Raw genomic sequence first — 19999 nt, 5'->3', positions numbered from 1 at the left:
CAAAGTTTTGCAACGAGAGTCTAGGTACTGTATTTTATTTTAATATCGTGAATATTTATTTTTGTAATATAAGAATAATGTTACCAAGAAACTATTAACAATGGTAAAAACAGGGGATACATCTTTGCGCTTTTGTCATTAATATGCAAATAAAATTGAATGTAAGGGGTCTCATTATAATATGTGCGGAAAGGGAAGAGTCGTAGTATTTATATTCCACGACTCTTCTCTTTCCGCACAGACTAATTGTGTAGATATGAATTTATTTTATATACTGTGTGTTATTGTTTCAGTTTTGAAACCCCGCCGCCAAGCTGTCTACCGCAAATGAGATTAAAGCCATTTACCACGTGGATGCGCTAATAGGTAAGATAATCTGACATCGCTTACTCACACGCATTGTAGGTATTTAATTGTGAGAAAATTATTTTATACTTACTATGATTCTTGAAAATCTTTTGTGTGAACGATAACGACTCCAATTACACTGATTGATGTATCATGTTAAAGCTGGTTCTTACTTTCATTTTACTGGTACTCAATTCAAATCGCATTTCTTAGAAGAATCAAAGGGACTCACGGTGTAATATATAGGGAATGCAAATCGGTTATTTTTTGTATGGGAATAACCGCGGTTTCGGTTAAAAACCGATTATTTCCATACAAAAAATAACCGATTTGCATTCCCTAGTAATATATAATGTAATATTATTGATCTGGTACTATAATGTAATACTTTTATGACTAGGCGAAGTGAATTCATATTCGAAATTAAATTTTCGTGAGACATATTTTAAAACATTTAAATCACAACGGTTACACTAATATCGCTAATAGGGACTAAAATATATATACAAGTGCGTGTAACCGTTGTGATGTAAATATTTTGAATCAATATTCACTAACTAATGAAAATTAGTTACATTTTATACTCTTAGCGTTCTATTAACAGAACAGTTACGAGCGCCGATTCATTACCTAGTACAGTCAGCAGCAGAAGTCGCTATACACTCCAGGTGCTCAAAGAGAGGTAAACGTTTAAACTGTCAAAAAGTTGTTGACTGTCATGGTAGCATTTACTTGTGAGCGCTCAACATGTCACAAATATCTTAACAGTCGCTATTCATTAATTTCTACACTTACAACAAATCATTGATACCTTAGCTGTCAAAAAACCATTGGTATCTAAGCGGTCAACGTGTCAAATATATCTGAACAATATGGAAAAATAGACGTTTAAAGCATACATGTATGGTCGTATATTGAATGAATAATAGCTATGCTAATTTCAGGTAAAGCGTTTTGACAATCATCGAAAGCAGTACAGTCTTGTCATCACATACATCTATCTCACGTTTTGCCCTTCAACCATTGACAGAGGCCTGTCAGTCAGCTTACTGAAAACTATTTCTTTTATTGAATAGAATCATCAAAACGAATGAGTGACACATAGCGAAAGCTAACTGAAGCCGAATTTAGAGCCAATTGTCAAGGCACGTTGTGGTCTTGTGACTAAGGCGTTTGCTTTTCAAAGCAGAGACCGCGGGTTCAAATCTCAGTCGGACGCACCTAGAGATTACAGCTTTTCTTTTTGGGTTTCATTTCTATTATTAATTTGTAGTTTTATATTAATTTCGCATAAGTTTGATGTTTGAAGATATGTCACATGTAGAGTATGTACGACTTTCTAACAGGACGTTGTAGGTTTGAACCCGCAGTAAGCGTTCCTTAGATTACTCCTGTGCGGAATGCCATTGGATGTTTACTGCTAGGTTATACTGGTTATACTAACAATAAGTTCAAAGATATACAGTATGTTGATACATACTGTATATCTTGTTGTATGTTGTGTGTAACAATAAGTTCAAAGATATACAGTATGTTGATACATACTGTATATCTTTGAACTTATTGTTAGTACGAACGTTAGTTTGAACGAAAGGCCAAGAAAGAGACCCATTAATGTTTAGGTCATACTGAACAACTTTTACTATGGGACCAACCCCGAAAACGCGGAAAAATACTTGGAAGTTTCATACATTTTGCTGGTCTGATGTTGATATTTTCTATGGGAGAGTAATTTTTTTCCGGGGTTTCGGGGTCGGTCCCATAGTAAAAGTTGCTCAGTATGACCTAAACAGTAATGGGTCTCTTTCTTGGCCTTTCGTTCTGATACACTGTATAAGTTGTAAAAACAAAATTCGTCATTCCTATGGTCAACAGTTAGCATATTACGTAGGTGTATATGCATGGCAGTGATGGTTTTAACGGCTAGCCTGTATTACAAAGCCATAAGGTTTACATGTCAGATTGGGACAGAGAACGTGTTAAGTTTCAATTCTATTATTTTCTCCTTCGTTCTTTGATAGATTCGGAGCATCGTATTTTAGTACTATATAGTATATTTTAGTACAATAAGCGGGCTAAATGAATATATTAACATATAATATGCTCTACGATTTGGAAGAACGGCCGCCTATGACAGTTAAAATAAAAAACCTATCATTCTCGTAAAACCTACTTATTTACTGTCTAAGTTTGACACTGACGATAAAATACTTCTTTAAGAAAGGAGGTGTCAATCCGTAGCTGCTACAGTATTTTTTTTAAAGTTAAACAGATAAAATGTTGATGCTTAGTTACCATTGAAATAACAACTGCTTAGCAACTGATGGCACCCTGGCTGCTGACGTACGTGATTGGCAGTGCGTGTAGGTATTAATGACAGCAGCTTGAATTTGAGTGCTTAGTTACCACTGAGTTTCTAACCGTTATTGTCATTGTGATTAAATAAGGGTGTATGTGTTAAAGAAAAACTCAGAAGTTAAGATATATGTGACGAACTGAAAGCCAATGCTAAAATGACGACTTAGATGTCCTTATTTTTGTGACGATTGAAGTGTATATGTTTTCTTGGACACCTTACCCGCTCAGGTATATCTGATGCTGACTGTACCCATCAGCAAACCGTAACTATCGCCTTTCTCCGGTAAAATAACTAAATCACGTTCTAGTGCCTTAATGCAACAGAAAATTAATGTGAAAATAATTCCATTATAATACGGTAACATGAGGCAACGTAAAGGGTGATCTTGTAAGTCTAAAAGGACTTAAAGCTGGGTTTATACCGCTTGTAATGGGTACTAGGGCTTACTTATTATAATAAACGTGGTGGGCCGAGAGGCTTCTACACGGTTTGACCCCGGAGCGCCGATTAGTTGGCTACCAGCGGCGCAAGAGTTGTAATACCTAGTAACATGCTCTGCTACCAGATTGGGGCTCTGGATGTGACTCGGTCATGTTGACCTTGCAGTTTAGAAAGTAAGGAAGCGTCCTTCTTTTATTATACATTTTAGTATATAGATTTATAGGTTCGATGCGTTGATTGACATAGAATCGGCTTGTTCTGTCACGTACAGTTTTATCTTAATATTTTGTTGCTTCTCATTGATTTATTATTACTGATATGATATTACACACACCTCACTGGAAATATTTATAAACACGACTGAAATTATTTATTTATTGAATCAAGTTATATATAACATTACAGCTTGCGCCAAAGCGTTACATAGATTCATAACTTAAAACTACTTATTTTCTAATTTAAAACTAACTTACATCTACGAATATCTGTCTTGCATCCTTTCAAGCACTCCCTTCCATTCAGATTTCAGCCTCCCTGTCCCAGTCGCAAACAAATCACTCTCAGGCAGTGCCGCGTTATAAGCTTATGCTATCCGAATGAGATCGAACCGACCTCTACCAAGAAGCCTATGTACCTAATCCTAATTGCCTTCTCGCCAATTTGTTCAGTAAGGTCTTTGATACAAATTCTGATCGCAATGCCGCCTCTATAGCAGCACGATCCATCCAGTCTGCACGTAACGCGACACCATATACCGCGGCAACATGGAACTGGACACGCATTACATGCCCCGTATCGTAAATGGCAGTGTGCAGAAATTCACCATAAGTACGTCGTTTTAACGCTATCTAAAGTAAAGTAGCTTGAACATTACAGTGGTAGTTGGCAAGATTAAGGTGCATGTACTTTACCAAAAGTTCTCATGTATTTTACTAATATACCTATAGTCATATCTAGCTTTTTAGGTACCTAAGTATAGACATGATTTTCTGGCCGTACTACTAAGTATAATTTAACGGCTTTTATTAATGAAGTTTGTTAAAATCAGATGTAACTAAGATACAGTTCCCTTTTTTTACTGAAAGATGGAAGTGCTGAAAATAAGGCTACATAATATTATTTAAATTTAAATGTACTAAAACTATGATATATTAAATTGTTGAACATAAACAACAGCAATAAACATTATTTCAATTAGGTTAATTAAGTTATTTTGGTAACCTCCAGCTATTGCAACCTGCAGAATCAGATAGTTAAAGTGACATTCCATTTCCAACTGCAGCTGCAATACTGTTCATTTTACTATGGAAATTGACAATGACAGCGACGCGTTTCCATAGTAAAATGAACAGTATTGCAGCTGCAGTTGGAAATGGAATATCACTCTTATTCAATATTAAGTACCTACATTACAGTGATTTTTGTATAAGTAATTAAATTAAGTACACTGAGGTTCTTGAAACTAATTTGCAACTTCTTACAATTTTAATTATTTCGTCAGAATTTTTTAAGGCCATTGTTATAATTGTAATCAATTTTAATTTATTTTCGGTCGGTGTGGGGTCGGTTAATTCTTGACGGCGGTGCTATAATGATGGCGTGTCACGCGATCATAATAAATAATATATAGATTAAGTAGGTAATAAATGCAAACAAATAAGTTTATCTGAAACAAATTAATTAATTTTATAGTGTTTTGCAACAAAGTGAAATTAATCACCTGTTTCATTTCAACGACGTTTTGTGAACCGGTTTAATATTTATACAAATACACACAGAAACACCCATCACATTAAAATGCATGTAGATGTTATTAAATTAAAGTTCGATTATTCAAAAATTACTGATTAACGAGCACAGGAAATAGGTCGTTTTGTATGCAATTTCCTCTGATCAATTTGAAATTATATTAATAACCAATCTTTATCTAAGATATGTACAAGTTACTAACCAACCAGCACATAAAGGGAATTAATGAATTGAATACCTACTTTATTAATACACAGAAAGCAGTACGTATTCTACCGGTGATCTATAGAATTTTACCTTTTGACAATCATCTAAATCTAGAAAAAAAAATCTGCTGTTCCATAGAAATGTTATTCACCGCGATTTGATGTGTTGCTGTGTGTGATGGCAATTTTTTTTAGCGTGTTTTTTATTGGGCCCATAGTAACGTTGTTAAGTAATGACCCACATATTCACCCCGCAGAATATGGTCAGACATAACAAAAACACCCTGTATGTATAGACACATTACAACTCATCGATGTTTTTGCTGGTACACTGCACCAGTCCACCTCCTACAGGATACCGGGGTTCGTCTGGCATCTTACTCCAAAAATTGTCGAAAGTTCTACTTTCTATGAAATTGACTGCCGTTTAACCATAAAACCGATTTAATTAGGATTATTCCAATTTCCTAATAATAGTACATATTTCCTAATGATTTTGTTCTGTACTGAACCTGGATATTTTTGACCATAAGCCCATTTTATAAACGTTCTCATAGCGGTTTTTGAACACAGGGGTAGGTACTTAGACGACGTGTTAAAACACGCCGTGTTAGGTTTCCATATAACCACAATAATCGACTACTTGCTCAGTCTAACCTTAATTATTTTACCAACCGCCAGTCCTGTACAAAAGAAACAGGATAGCTTCGGGCGTGCCAGAAAGCATAAATTATAGACTCTACAGGCCGGTATTTTATTACGGACGCTAAGTGAAATCACCGAGTTTCACTGTTAAGCTTTGAATGCAAACGATAACATATTATCTTAGTTTATCTCAGCAATTGAATGTTTAGTTCTTAGGCAGGTAATACAAGAATATCTTACAAACTAATCCATTATACATTTTAACGCGATACATTGATATTTCATTCATTCATTCATTGATAAAATTATTGTTGGGCGAAGTAAAAAATGGCTGGCGTTACAAATTTTACATAGGTACAAATTGTAACTTACCGTATCTCAAGAGGAATGATATTAGTAGCGACTTCATAAATGAACAAATTGACGACTTATTGACATACATATAACCCTTTTCTGATTAAAATTGGCGGGCTAGATATAACCAACAATGCTTCTTTATCCTATGTTGCTTTGGATCACAAAGCCTTTTGTAAGAATAAAAAAACGGAATATCAATTTCCACGCTAAAACAACTATGAAGCGATAACATAAGATGGACACGCGACTAGAGCTTATCAAACAGCATTGTGAATCACTAGCCCACTTTCTTCAGCTAGCGGAGTCGATACATCGCGAAAGCAACGGATCCAAGGTATTTGCGGTTTCCTACAATTGAATATTATGCGGTTACCACACTATACTGAGGAGCAGTATTTGATGTAATGGAGGTAGCAGTAATAGGAGGCACGAATATAGAAGTGAAAATTGAACAACAAATCCACTACTTTTAAAATGATGTGCCTAAGTCAATATAATTTCGTACGCTAGAAGGTTCAGGCTACTAAATACAAGTGTTTAAATAGCATTTGTACACGTTTAAGACGACTGAATAATTTGACATACAACCGCAGTCAATAAAATCACCACAAACATCAAAATCAATTAAATAGCGGAGGTACTAATTTTCACATATTAATATTGAATCTGCATATTTTAGATTCTTTATAAAGCCATTTGATGTGTCAAAGATCTGACCGTTTCAATAAAATATGTTGATATGCAAATTCATTAGATAAAGCGGGGTTATAACATGGGTAGGTAACGAGGCGGGACGGCGCGCGCACCGCTGTCGTCTCATAAACTCGTTTGTTAATGCAGTAGCCACGCTTTTCCGTCTCACTGCCAATAACTGGCCCGTTACAGATTACCTGAGCTGATACAGCTTGATGATGACACTATATGTGGCGATACGAACCTGGCACTATGATCTTGTTTTCTATTTTATGAACCCACTCCTATCTACTATTTTGCTCGTGTTTAATATCGCTGGGATATCTTAAAAGGTTTATTTGCATATTTATTATGTTTTACCAGACCAGGTAGTAAAATGTTATTTCCTGATTTAAGAAGAAATGCGTAATTCAGGTAGAAATGTTACTTACCTACAGGGCATCCTTATTGCAATAATAAACGTAAAATGCGACTGTAAACCGAACAATAAAAACATTCATTATGTACTTATTTCGTTCCAATTATGTCCACGTGGTGCTCGTATAATAAACAACGCGAAGATATAGTTACCTAACTACCATTTGGAGTCTGTAAGTGGCAAGTGTACTGCATACATAGCGTTTATTATTTTTCGACGCAAACTGATAGAGATATCGAAAGCAACGGTCACAGTTACGATGATCCAAATTAGGTAGGTACCTCACATATAAGTAAGGTATGACAGAAATCGAGTGAATGACACTAAATAGTAACGACTGCGACTTTGTATGGCGCACGATATGTATAGATTGGCTGTAAGTAATGGGCTTAAGGATGATAGCACAAGTTAGTTCGTGTTTTTCAGAATCAAAGAAATGATAAGTGCAGCTTTACCGCGGATCGCAAACATGTATGTAAAAACAAGCCGTTAGATGTTGACATGAGTAAACTAAGCATAAACTACTTATATAGATCCAACCATCTTTAGCTTCTACCAATAAGTATGTTTTTCGTTTCTAAATAATACCATTTCTACTAACATCCATATCCATTATATCGACAAGTGCCTGAGCACTTTACTTAGAGAAAATGCGCAGAACGGATGCGTTTTCAATTATAGGCCGGAAGTAAATATATCAGGAAAAACCTTAACGATTTCAATAGTTTTATAATCCAATTATTTCCAGATGCCTCTATAGTTTTCTTTGATACGGGTACTAAAATAGTAGGTAAGACTTTAAACAGAACATAATTATTGAAAGTTGTATTAGTTACGGTTCCTTTAATAAACAGAGTACCTAATTCTAATGGATCCATTAAGCATTCCAATTGAAAGAATAACTATCATAGAATTCCATATATATTTTCTGGTGAGTCACGTAAAACAAACAATCGAAAATGATCATTTCGTGAACGCGGGCGCAGCAGAAGCCTCACGACGACGTGGCGAGACGCTATCGAGATGCCTTAAATCACGAACCACTCACGCGTAAAGTGATTGGAAAAAAAACTTTATCAATTTTCGTTTTTATCGATTTGTTTTAATACAATTTACCGAAATCGCGTAAGACTTTTACCTCCATTTGCGCGAAAGCCGAAATAAACGTGGCCGATTGATTCCTTCGATACGCTACTTTACACGACGCTTTTAACATGATTGGTCGCTCCCGACTACGCGCTCACTTTCGTCAATTTAAATACTAACAAGGCAAGATGTAAAAAGCTTTATAATTTTATGTTACTCTCTCTGTCGGACAAAATTGGTCATTATGGGAAATACACGATTTGAGAGTCAGGTTTTGAATCCGTATCGAGCACATATATTAAATGTTATACTCTGTACAGATTATAAAACACCTCTGCCTCTGTGCACACACTTGTACAAAACATTTAATAAAACTGTTTATGCTGTACTGGAAAACTGGTAAAATAATCTCTTTCGTAGGATGGCACTTTTGTGGGTTTAAGCCTAGTATATGGAAAGGAAGTGTATTTACCTACTGCGCAGGAGTAATCTCTGTTACGCAAGCTATAAATTAAAGGATTTTACTGAACAATGAATCACATTTACACAGCAAGAGGTTCAGCAACGTTTCTACGGCACGTGCGGCTAATGCCTCGTATACATCACATTACCTATGTGGAGTACTGACACGAAGATAAGGGGTCTGAACTCGAGACCTTTTCGATCTAGCATTTTACAATTGCGCCACTGTGCCGTGGCGGCCAGATTAAAGATATTATAGACGGGCCGAAAAATTGCAATACTATTTTATTACGATAGCTGAATTGATACAACGTGTATATAGGTAGTTAACTACTTACTTGCTTAAATCATTCCTTTTTTGAACAATTGAACCTAATTTTTCGGCCTTAAATATTATTATACAGTAGGTATATACTGAGTCATCGCCTAAATAAATCGGTTACCTATAAATTTTGTTATAGTTTAGTAGTTTAGACTTAACGATTACGAAACACATGTTACTGATTATAGGATGGAACCTTTGTCGTAACTAATTATAAGACATGCATTATTTAGGTAAAATACTTCTACTCATCTCCGGATATAATTTGGTATCTGATAGGTACTATTTGTACTGGAATCAGTTATGTAACGCTGCCATACATGACCCAAAAATTTTTTATTAAGCTATGAGCTTCATCACATCTGATATTTGAGTAATTCTAAGCATTTCTAGCCTGGGAGGCAAAAAGAAGCGTGCGTCTAGTCGGGGAGGGTGGGGTCATCTTTAAAAAAAATCTATTCTGATCCTGGTGGCTACTAGGGTAAGTTTGGTATCATTTTCGTATAAACCAAAGACGTAGAATTCATTGCTGATATTTGTTTTTTTCAGTTTCATAGTAATTTTACAAGAAAAACGTAAAAAGGTGAAAATTTTGGTTGAAGATTTTTGCTACGCGGTGCCGAAACTACAAAAGATAGAAAGTTGAAATTTGCACACTAGATTACATTTATAAAGTGTACAAGAGATAAGAAGCGATTTTGAGAAAATCAACCCCTAAGGGGATTAAAAAGGGGATGAAAATTTGTATGGGGTTCAAGTTTTATTTTAAGCTAGGAATTTGAAACTTCGTAAAACGATATATTATTAAAATACAAGAAAACTAATTTCAGCGTTTTTGAAAATTCTTCCCCTAAGATGGTGAAAAGGGGGTTGAAAGTTTGTATGGATATCAAAAAATTTTTCGAACGCGGGACTTGAATCTTTGTATTTGAGGATATTATTAAAAGACAGGAAAAGTAATTTCAGCGTTTTGTAAAATTCATCCCCTAACAGGGTTAAAAAGGGGTTGAAAGTTTGAATCCATTACAAATCCGAGTAGACGCACATTTTTTATTGCTTCCCAGGCTTGAAATGCTTAGAATTACTCAAGGAACATATGTGATGAAGCTCATAGCTTAATAAAAAAATGTTGGGTCAACTTTATAACTGCTTCCGCTATTGTTATCAATATGGCACAGTTGACGTGAAACCATTCTATCACATTTGGTATTAGGAATCGCGTCTACTTTCCTTTAATCTCGCAATGGCGTGTGCTGGGCAGTTTTATTTATATTGGCTGTAGCGCGGGAGCGCTCACGACGCTATAATTGATGCGCGAGCGCGCGTGCCGCGGCAGCGGGCGCGGGCGCCGCGAACCCGTTAGAGCTTTGACGACTGATACTTTAACGTGCTACTCGTAAATTGGGTGTCGGTGAAAACTAGCACAGGGTGTTGCGGTTTTTTGTACTAATACATTCTTAAAGCTCAAAATGTGAAATTAAAAATAGCCTTGAAGAGAAAACTCAAACATAAATAACCTAAGTTTATGTAAGTGTCTAAGCCCTCTCGCGCATGAGAGGCCTGTACCCAGCAGTGGGACGTTTATAGGCCGATTCATTATTATTTATCTAAGTGTTAAAGTTTCTACGATGATATATTTTCTATTTTTCTTAAAGCTGTTCAACGTATGTATGTAATGACAATAATAATAAAATAACTGTTTGTAGTTGTATATTAAAGTTAAACACACATTAGAAAGCTAACTAGTAAAAATGAATATATTTAATTTAAGTACTTTCGCCCTTCATAGGACGTGTTTATCCTTTCGCTTTAAAGCTTATCTGCATTTAATGATCACTTGCAGCATTTATTGGAGTAAAATCTAATTCTACAAACTAAATACGTTCTTAATAATAACAAAAAGTTTATTTTATTTTATTTAACCAACTTTACATTGACAGTTAAACCAAACATGCAAGTTATGGGTTACAAATATATGTACTTAAAACTAATTATCATAGACTTATCACTAAATTTACCTAATTAATATTAATAGTTGTGGGCGTAGATATTGACTCTAGATAGCGGGCTGCCGTGGCAAAGTATTTTACCCCATAGCTCAGTACTTAGTCCATCGCTTTCACCCAATAACCTAATTCATTTTTGATCCCCTCAACTCTTAATAGCCCTTACACCCTGGCGGGTGCTGCCTCTGCGTGCGTCCCATGACACGGGCATTCGGGCCAGGGCAGCATCAGCTCGGTCCGCTCGCTCCGCTTACATTTCATTAAAGTGTCAAAAGGGCGTCTACGTGTTGGCTTCGGCTCCGCGCACGCCTTCCAAAAGTCCGGAATACTATTGCTCCGTGATGGGAAAGATATAATAAAAAAAATTGAATATTAAGTATTTCAAAATCATTGCATACAAACCCATATTGTAGCAGCCAAATCTTTCCTGTCTAGAAAACCTGGCAGAAATGTTCGTTTTCTCGAACCAATTGCTCAAACGGTCGCGTGCTCCATCGTAAGCCAATTACACAGTAAAAGCAAATTAGCCGATGCTTTTAAATAAATTTATACAATTCGATGACCACGTTTACCGTACTGCAGTCGTGACTGAATGACGTGCTACTGACTTGCGACTTAAAAAAGCTTAACTGCCTGTATTCTAGGTGAAATTTCATAGGTGAGGTGAAATAGACTCGAGTGACTACGACTACCAATTTGAAAACAATGGTAAATTTGGAACTCATGTATAAGAAACAATTTATGAATAAGGTACTTAATATACAAGTGATTTTTTTTCATGTAAGTACTAGTAATCAAATTTTCGTCAATTAGCTGGTGGCCTAGCGGTAAGAGCGTGCGATTTGCAATCCGGAGGTCTCGGTTTCAAATCCCGGCTCGTACCAATGAGTTTTTCGGAACTTATGTAGCTACGAAATATCATTTGATATTTACCAGTCGCTTTTCGGTGAAGGAAAACATCGTAAGGAAACCGGACCAATCTCAATAAGGCCTAGTTTACCCTCTGGGTTGGAAGGTCAGATGGCAGTCGCTTTCGTAATAACTAGTGCCTACGCCAAATCTTGGTATTACTTGCCAAGCGCCTCCCATGAGCTATGGCAAAATGCTGGGAGAACGCGAAGAAGATGACGATAACAAATTAATCTAATTGAGCTTAATTGTTAATCAATTGGTTTAATAAAAACACGTGAAACTAACTAAAAAACTAACAACAAATCATCATACAGTCAAGCGAAACCAGTTTTCCTTTCGGGGCCATTCGGCCACATCCAAAAAAACTCAATGAAGCGCAGCGCCTATTCTTAAATTTTTCGTGTCGGCTATGTCCTATTTTCGCTTTCCTAAGAATGGCCTCGGTCACGCACTGTGTCGATAAAGCGATGCGATTGATTCGCTTTCGCTTCCTCAGAGCCGGTAGCGTGGCGAGATGACGACACGTCGGCCCTTGTGGTCGCCGTCGGTGTGAAATCAGCCTTAAAGTGCTGTGTTTTGGAACGGCAAACAATAGAAAGCCATGGTAGTTGACGGTGTCGCCGGTTGCACTGCGCAAGCACTTGATTCTAGGGTTTCAGATCAATTAGGAAACAAAAGAAAACCGTAAAGGATTTCAATCAAGTTGGCCAGCCGGAAGAGCTGCAGTAACGGCATCAACATTATGACGTTCAAAAATAAAACGACGCATTTAAAAAACAAAATTGAGATGTCATTTTACGAAATTGCAGTTATATTTCCTGTCATATTATTATTTGTTTTACTTTTTCTTATCGAAGGTTATGAATTGAACATGCCTGACATTTTGTTACAGAAACGAAGAAAGATAACGACTGTGGGAATTGTTTTTAAAGTGTATCATTATATAACAGATATTTTTTATTAAGTTTCATTATCTGCAAATTGGTGACTTTAGTAAGTAGGTATGGCAAATTGGATATAATTTGTCACATTGCATTAAAAGCTTTCGAATGCTACGTCCATGCTTGTCATTAACACGATGTTTGCATTGATACAACAAATATCAATAAATTATATTGCAAGGCAGTAATTCATTCGAACTGAACGCTCAAAAGAGCTTACAAGTGTAAAGATGTGAATTAAAGACAGAAACGTCAAACATTTTTTTTATGTGACCGTCGGTCATGACTCGTAAATAACGGTTGTCAAGGCCCAGGAGCCAAATGTGCGAAGCATCCATACCGAGCCTAATGAGGCTTCTGCCATCTCATTATTTCAACGTTGATTAAGTAAAGTAGCTTGAAAATACCAAATATGAACTTATTAAAGATAATAAAATTTTAACTACCATCGTGGACATTTTTGATCCCATTTTTGTCGTGTGACATGTACATATTATTCATTTTGTTTTAAAATAACAAAGAAGTACAAAACAATAATATACAAGTATTTCTACCTACCTACACTCAATCAATATAGCTATAGGCCATCTATAATAATATGTCGAAGACGAGTGAAGCGTTTTACTAATAGGTCGTAAGATATCTTCACCTTTAGACAGCACAAAGAGTCTAATCACCGTACCATCCATCTAACCTTCATCGTCGATTAGTTCGGTGCAAGCGCGCCTCTTGCGTTATCTTCGGAACAAACAAATTCAATTAGGATTAAGAAATTAAACTGCCCCTCAAAGGAACCGCTGAACGCTTCCGAACCCGCCCGAATGGGGTCGATGACGTGTTTATCTTATTTCGCATAAAACTGCTTTCATTACGCTACCGCTTTTTCGATAACATTTTTCACGTTCAATCCCAATAGATTATCGTTCCGATGCTTTTATGAACGGCACTTTATACTTTTCTTTACTGTTACATACAACGGAATGTTTATTTAGGCACGTATGAAACACAGTTTTTTATTATGTGAAACGCCGGTAGACCGTTAGTTTCATCCGCATTTCAGAGCTTCCGTGCGTTGAGAACATGTGTGAAATAGTGTTCGGAGTACGTGAGAGCCTCGTTTGTAGACCTTTGACTTGGTCACGCGGGACGGCTGCGTTAATTCGTGATACGGCTAATTAATGCGGCAGTTTATAGGAATCCGGCCGGCCGCGGCGTTATGTTATGGTATAGTTTCACACCGTTAAGAAGCGCGCGGAGTTCAAGTGGCGCGTTGATGTCTAGTGTAGAGTTTTATGGCGGTGACTCATCTCCGTGTGTCGGCAGATGCGCGCTTACCGTGTGAATTTATATGATTTATGCCAATGCGTATACATTTTTCTTCAAGCCGGTTATACTAGTAGTCAAATGAGTGTAAAATGCCAACGTATTTAAACTTCTTTTAACTACTAAGAAACGAACATAGTTAAATAAAACCTTTTTCAGTTATTATTTTTTTATTTTATTTTCACCGATAAGTATACGGTCCTATTTAATAATTGTTAAAAGATTTATAATACAGATAAACGCCGAAACGCGATTCGCACTAGGGTTTATACCGCACGTTTTGCCAACATAACACTGTCTAGATATATAGGTACTTGTATTTGTTTTGTGGTAGGTACTAGACATCTGGCCCATAAACTACGCGCAGTCATCATCCGTCCATTTACAACATGCATCTCGTCGTCAGCTCCAAATATAGAAACTCACTAAAGACAGGCTAGCCATCCTTACCGATCAATGTCCATTACACGTGCTTTCCATCTATTCGCGTTTAATTGCGACCAGTCGATATAAATACTAATTAGATGGCTATTCTAAAAGGGGTTGGTTTTCCTCTCGCCGGCTCTCGCGACCGGTCCGGTTGGCGGAAACTGTCGCTTTCAATCGAGAACCGGAGCGATGATTCTTCTTATCAAATTATGGGTTTGGTCTAGGGTTGCCATCATTAGGAACTTGTTCGAGATAAGTACACCTCTGTGTTGTTAGTTGATTATTACATAATGGCGCATTGTCATTTAAGGGTTATGTATGTGCTTAGTTGCTTTTGTCGGTATAAATATATAACTGACTATCCCAAATGGCTAAAATTTTATTGTAGTGTAGTAACTTTCTGGCCAATTAGAACGTGTACCTGACATCAAACCGATATTAGAATAATATTGGAATGACCGCTAACAGATATGATTCTAATATCATTCTTATATTGGTTTGATGTCAGGTGCAAATTCTAATTAGCCTATCCGTCCTGATTGAAAAAAAATCATGTATACCTTTTCCCTAGGATGAGATTTTATCTTTTATTATTGCGACTAGCAACATAAAATCGAAATATAAAAAAAAACCACCAGTTTTCTGTGTTTCCTGTTGTAACATCTAGTGACATCAAAAATGGATGTCACAGTATAATTTATATCTGAAATATCTAGATATTTCAGGTACCTAGTACCTATCTGCCGGATTCGAACTTTAAGATACGTCAATTAATAGATCTGCAAACGATATGGATTAGATACTCGTATGTCAGTGTCAAAAGTGACGTATTTGTTTGAAAAAACGTCACATTTGACACTGACAAATCTTATCCATATCGTTTCCAGATCTATTAATTGACGTATCTTAAAGTTAGAATCGGGCCGCAAGTATCTAATTAATACCTGAAACCACTGCAATATTCCACCCGGCGTGTTTTTTTTTTAAATAGTGTTATGTTCCTGAAAACGCGGCGCTATTGGTATTTCCGGGTGTGTAATTGTTCTAGTCGGGATATGGTGTTTGTGTTTTGTGATTGTTAAGTGTAGTATGTGTGTGTGTTTGTTTGTGTGTAGCGTGAAGTTATTTGAAACGGAAGAGATAGTATGAAATGGAGGATATACCTAAAGATAAGCCCAAGTGCATTTTTTGTTTAATGGAAAACTCAACAGACAACCCTACGAGGCGGATAGTGAAAATGTTCCCACATTTTCTCGCGGACCGAATGATATAAATCAGGGTGATTGCAGGCTGCGCGGACGCCGCTGGCCGCTAATGCGCCGTTTCACTGACGTTACGCGCCGGACGGACCCCGAGGATATATGATCGAAGATGAATTTGATGGGCGCATGATAACTTGTGAAACTTTTCCCGTCGAATGTTATGTGCGTTAAGGTTTGTCGCTTTACAATATATAACCTCTTTGAGAGTTGACAAAAGATAGTCAAATACTACAAAAAACTACGTCCATACCATCTTAATAAACTTAGACAATATGAAATGAAAACCAGTTCGAATGTTGAGTGTAAGAAACGATTAAGTAAATAATTAATAATATTACTTCCAACCTTACTCAACTAACCTTAATATTTAATAGCATCTCAAGTTATATTATAGCAATAACAGTTACAATAAAACATTTTACCGCCTATTTATAACTTTAATGTGAGTTTTTTCTCGCATAGTTGGAATCATGCTGTTAATTAATTATAAATCGATAAAGATCTTCACTCGATACATCGCCTCATCGCGCTGAGCCGGCGCTTAAGTTTTTTAAATGACATCAAATGGAAGTGTGAATCATATTTCCTTGTAATAAGGTAAATTTTATATTGTTTGGTTAGGTTAGATTATATTACTAGTAAATATATGTAGATAGAAATTTATGTCTATTTACGAATTAATACAAGATGCCATCGCAATCCAGCGCGGGAACGCTGCCTGCGTGTTGGGCACCCTCCCGAGGGCACCAAATTTTGATAGGTATTTTAAATTTTTAATTTTAATTATTTTAATTGTAGTTAGTTTTAGCTTTATATTCCTATTTATGTCTTTTAGTAATTTATGTAATTTAATATTTCTTATAATGTTGTACATACATTGAAGTAGAAAATAAATAAGATGAGAAACAATTTGATCACTTTTGCAGTATTTGACTAATATTTGGCGTTAATTAAAGTAAAATTTGCTTTAAAATGTTATTACTAAAATTATTTCCTCTAAGTTCCTATTGATATAATGAACGGTGTATAATTATAAATAATTACGTTTGCGGAAATTAATTACCTATTAAAACCCCAATTACCACTCAAACTCCAAATATTTAATGTTTACAACTTATAAGTACCTACAAGCAAACTTTTACTACTATTCGCTTTTGATTCTATCCATAAGTTTCAATTTCATTGAATGTTCTGATTAATTTAATTAGTTCTGTAGATACAACTATACAAAGGTTGAACAAATAAAATTGACAAATGTCTCCAGTATTCCCAGAGGGTTCAGGTCTATAGCTAGGGCTGCAAAGGCTATTCCAATCAGTTACAGTGTTCGTAATGACAGGACCGGGACTTGAACCCATTACGCGAGGGCACGACCGCCGCCGGCTGTGCCAGTCCGGCGACTGAGTGTTGCCAGCACTGAACAAACTGTTGTTTTGATCTAGTTTTAATATTTTCCTCCATTTTTAAGCTGGTATTATTTTAACACGTAACGATAGTATAAACAATACCGGGATACATATAGGGATACCAATATAGGGATAAACAAAACAAACCAATAAAGTAGAGATTATTTCTGATTTAGAATAAAAGTCCATGGTCTTTACAACATCTAAACAAATAGGTGCAAATAACTCGAGTTCTACGGTTTTTGTTTTGAAACGGATGTTTCACTGATCTTTTATTATATAGATTTAGGTAGACCATGAAAAATCTGCAGAGATTTTGACAGCACACGTAGTGCCAGTGTTATTTTTACGCCATAAGTCATAATTTCATAGAGGTATGACAAAAAACATCTGCTTTGCGTGTGCTGTCAAAATCACTGCAGACTTTTCTAGGTTTAACTCTATAACCCTTGTACTTTTGCAAATGTCAAAAGTTTCAAAACATCATATCGAAAGTGATATCAATAATTATAACCTCTTAAACTCGAAACTGATAATTAACCTGACTCAGTATTGTACAACTGATAAAGCCCTTATAACCGTCAGCTGAAGAAATTAAAATCATTAATAAGCTTCCCAATCAAAACTTACGATGTCGCTCTTGACATTTCGTAAATTTGATTTTAATTGTATAATCCTTAATGCTTCTTGATCAATGCGGACGAAGTTTGGTCAAACAGGTCGAGGGTACGCAGCTTGGCCGTCATTAATGGGAACTTTTACAACATTTTCGTCGTAAAGTTATGACAAACGCCTCATTTCATTAGATTGCCCAATTTTATGGAGTGGCCACGAAGAAAAGTATGAAACACATTCAATTGAAAATCACTTTTCATTACATTAGACATATTCCTGAATTGAGAAAAAAATTGTTATTCATTGATTTCTTTCGATTGTCATATAAAACGACGATAAGGGTCAGAAGTAAGTACGAATGCATAAAAGCCAACAAAGTTTAACCAAATAAAATAATGCCTGTTTTATTTATCCGTGCTAAAACTACAACCGTAAAATATTTACAATACAAACGTACCTATACAACTGACACGAAATATATATTCAGATTTGCTTCGCACAAGATCTGTGGCGGCCGCCGCACGGATGATCCACGCAGTGCCCAGTCGCCCATGGGCGCGCTCACGAATCTAGTATTTGCACAGGCCTGCGCCTGCCTGCGCCGCCCCCGGCGACGGTCTCTCTGCGGGTTAACATTAGTCTCGCATCATGACGAAACCAATTTCGTCAAATATAAACAATGATATTAAACCGTATGATTGGATCAAATCGTTTTGAAGTAAGATTTTGGTCTGTGCTTTTACAGAGAGTTTCACGCAAATGGAACTGTAACGAAAAATCGGCAACTTATAACACATAGCTAAATATGTTTTTAGGAATTAACTACATGGGCGATTCTAGAGATCTGTTGGGTTTCTTGAATTATTTCGGTGTAGCAGTAAAACAACAGCCAAATTTATTATTTCAGCTATCTCTAGTAATATTATTATTACAAACGAGTGTAGAACTTTGGATCTTTACATGTGTATGTTTGTTTTGATATAAAAATGAAAATGAGATGATAAATGCCATTGGCCATAAAGTTCATTTTTAATCGAAAGATCCTTTACACCTTACTTTTCCTTTTATAGCAAAGATAACATAATGCATATAAACAACATGGATGTAATACATTCGTAAATATTCCAATATTACACATTTCACAACGTACCTGGTAGGAATTTCCGATGTCCAAGTTGCCATCAATAAAGCATACTCGAACAACCTCAAATTGCTACAGAAGTTAACAATCTAAGATCTCGATCAGATCGCAGTATAACGACAATCTTGACTTCGAAATCAAGTATTCAATTTATGCGGTAAACAACTTGCTAACAAATATTTTGCTGCATAGTTACGCAGTCGGTTATCATAAAATATGCAATTAAACTTTCTTAGTTTAATTATTTGAATTCGCAAAAAAGCGACAAAAATCAAGATAATTAATCGATGTTTAAACACATGATCTTTACGTTTATATTTTTAAACGTGCGTGGTGCCGCATACAAACAAATATTTACTAATAAAAGTAAGCATAATTTTAAAACAAGGAAAAGGTAACTTTTTTGAGTATTTACCTACAAAATTACGGACTTTGCTCACCTAGGTAATGAACCTTATAATTTATCAATCATTCCAAGCAACAACTTCCCTAGTTGCTGGAAATTATGCCGTAATATGATGTTAATATTCTCTTAAGTTTCCATTTTCCAATCTGTTGAAACGACATTTATCACTCCTCAGACGCCTCGGACACCATGAATATGAAATGAACCGACTGAATGAACATCATTCAATGTTTTAACGCCAAAACATTAGACACTAAAGACATTGAACGAAGTTTTGGCGGCAAATTTCACAATAGCTGAATTGCTTATACTAGCAAAAAAATATTTACAATTTTAGAGTGGAGACAATGTATAGGTGTTCGTGTGTTTAAATATTTCACAATCCTTACTCTGGAATCAAAACTAGGTTTGGGGCTCATAGGTGTACATAATAACTTAATACTTACTGTGCCACTTGGATGACAAACGGACT

General features: G+C 36.0%; 1 protein-coding gene across 1 annotated transcript in view; it reads left to right on the top strand.

Moving 5' to 3' along the window:
- The first annotated feature begins 284 nt into the window (after positions 1–284).
- The window catches only part of LOC134672477 (transcription factor hamlet-like), a 64121-nt gene continuing 44406 nt past the window's right edge, over positions 285–19999 (top strand). Inside the window, exon 1 of the mRNA XM_063530417.1 lies at positions 285–366. The gene's annotated coding sequence lies outside the window, so the exon portion shown is untranslated. The remainder of the gene's footprint in view (positions 367–19999) is intronic.

This window comes from Cydia fagiglandana, chromosome 17 (assembly GCF_963556715.1).
Source record: "Cydia fagiglandana chromosome 17, ilCydFagi1.1, whole genome shotgun sequence".
NCBI classification, from domain to species: Eukaryota; Metazoa; Arthropoda; class Insecta; order Lepidoptera; family Tortricidae; genus Cydia; species Cydia fagiglandana.
This window is presented reverse-complemented; position numbering and strand designations above follow the sequence as displayed.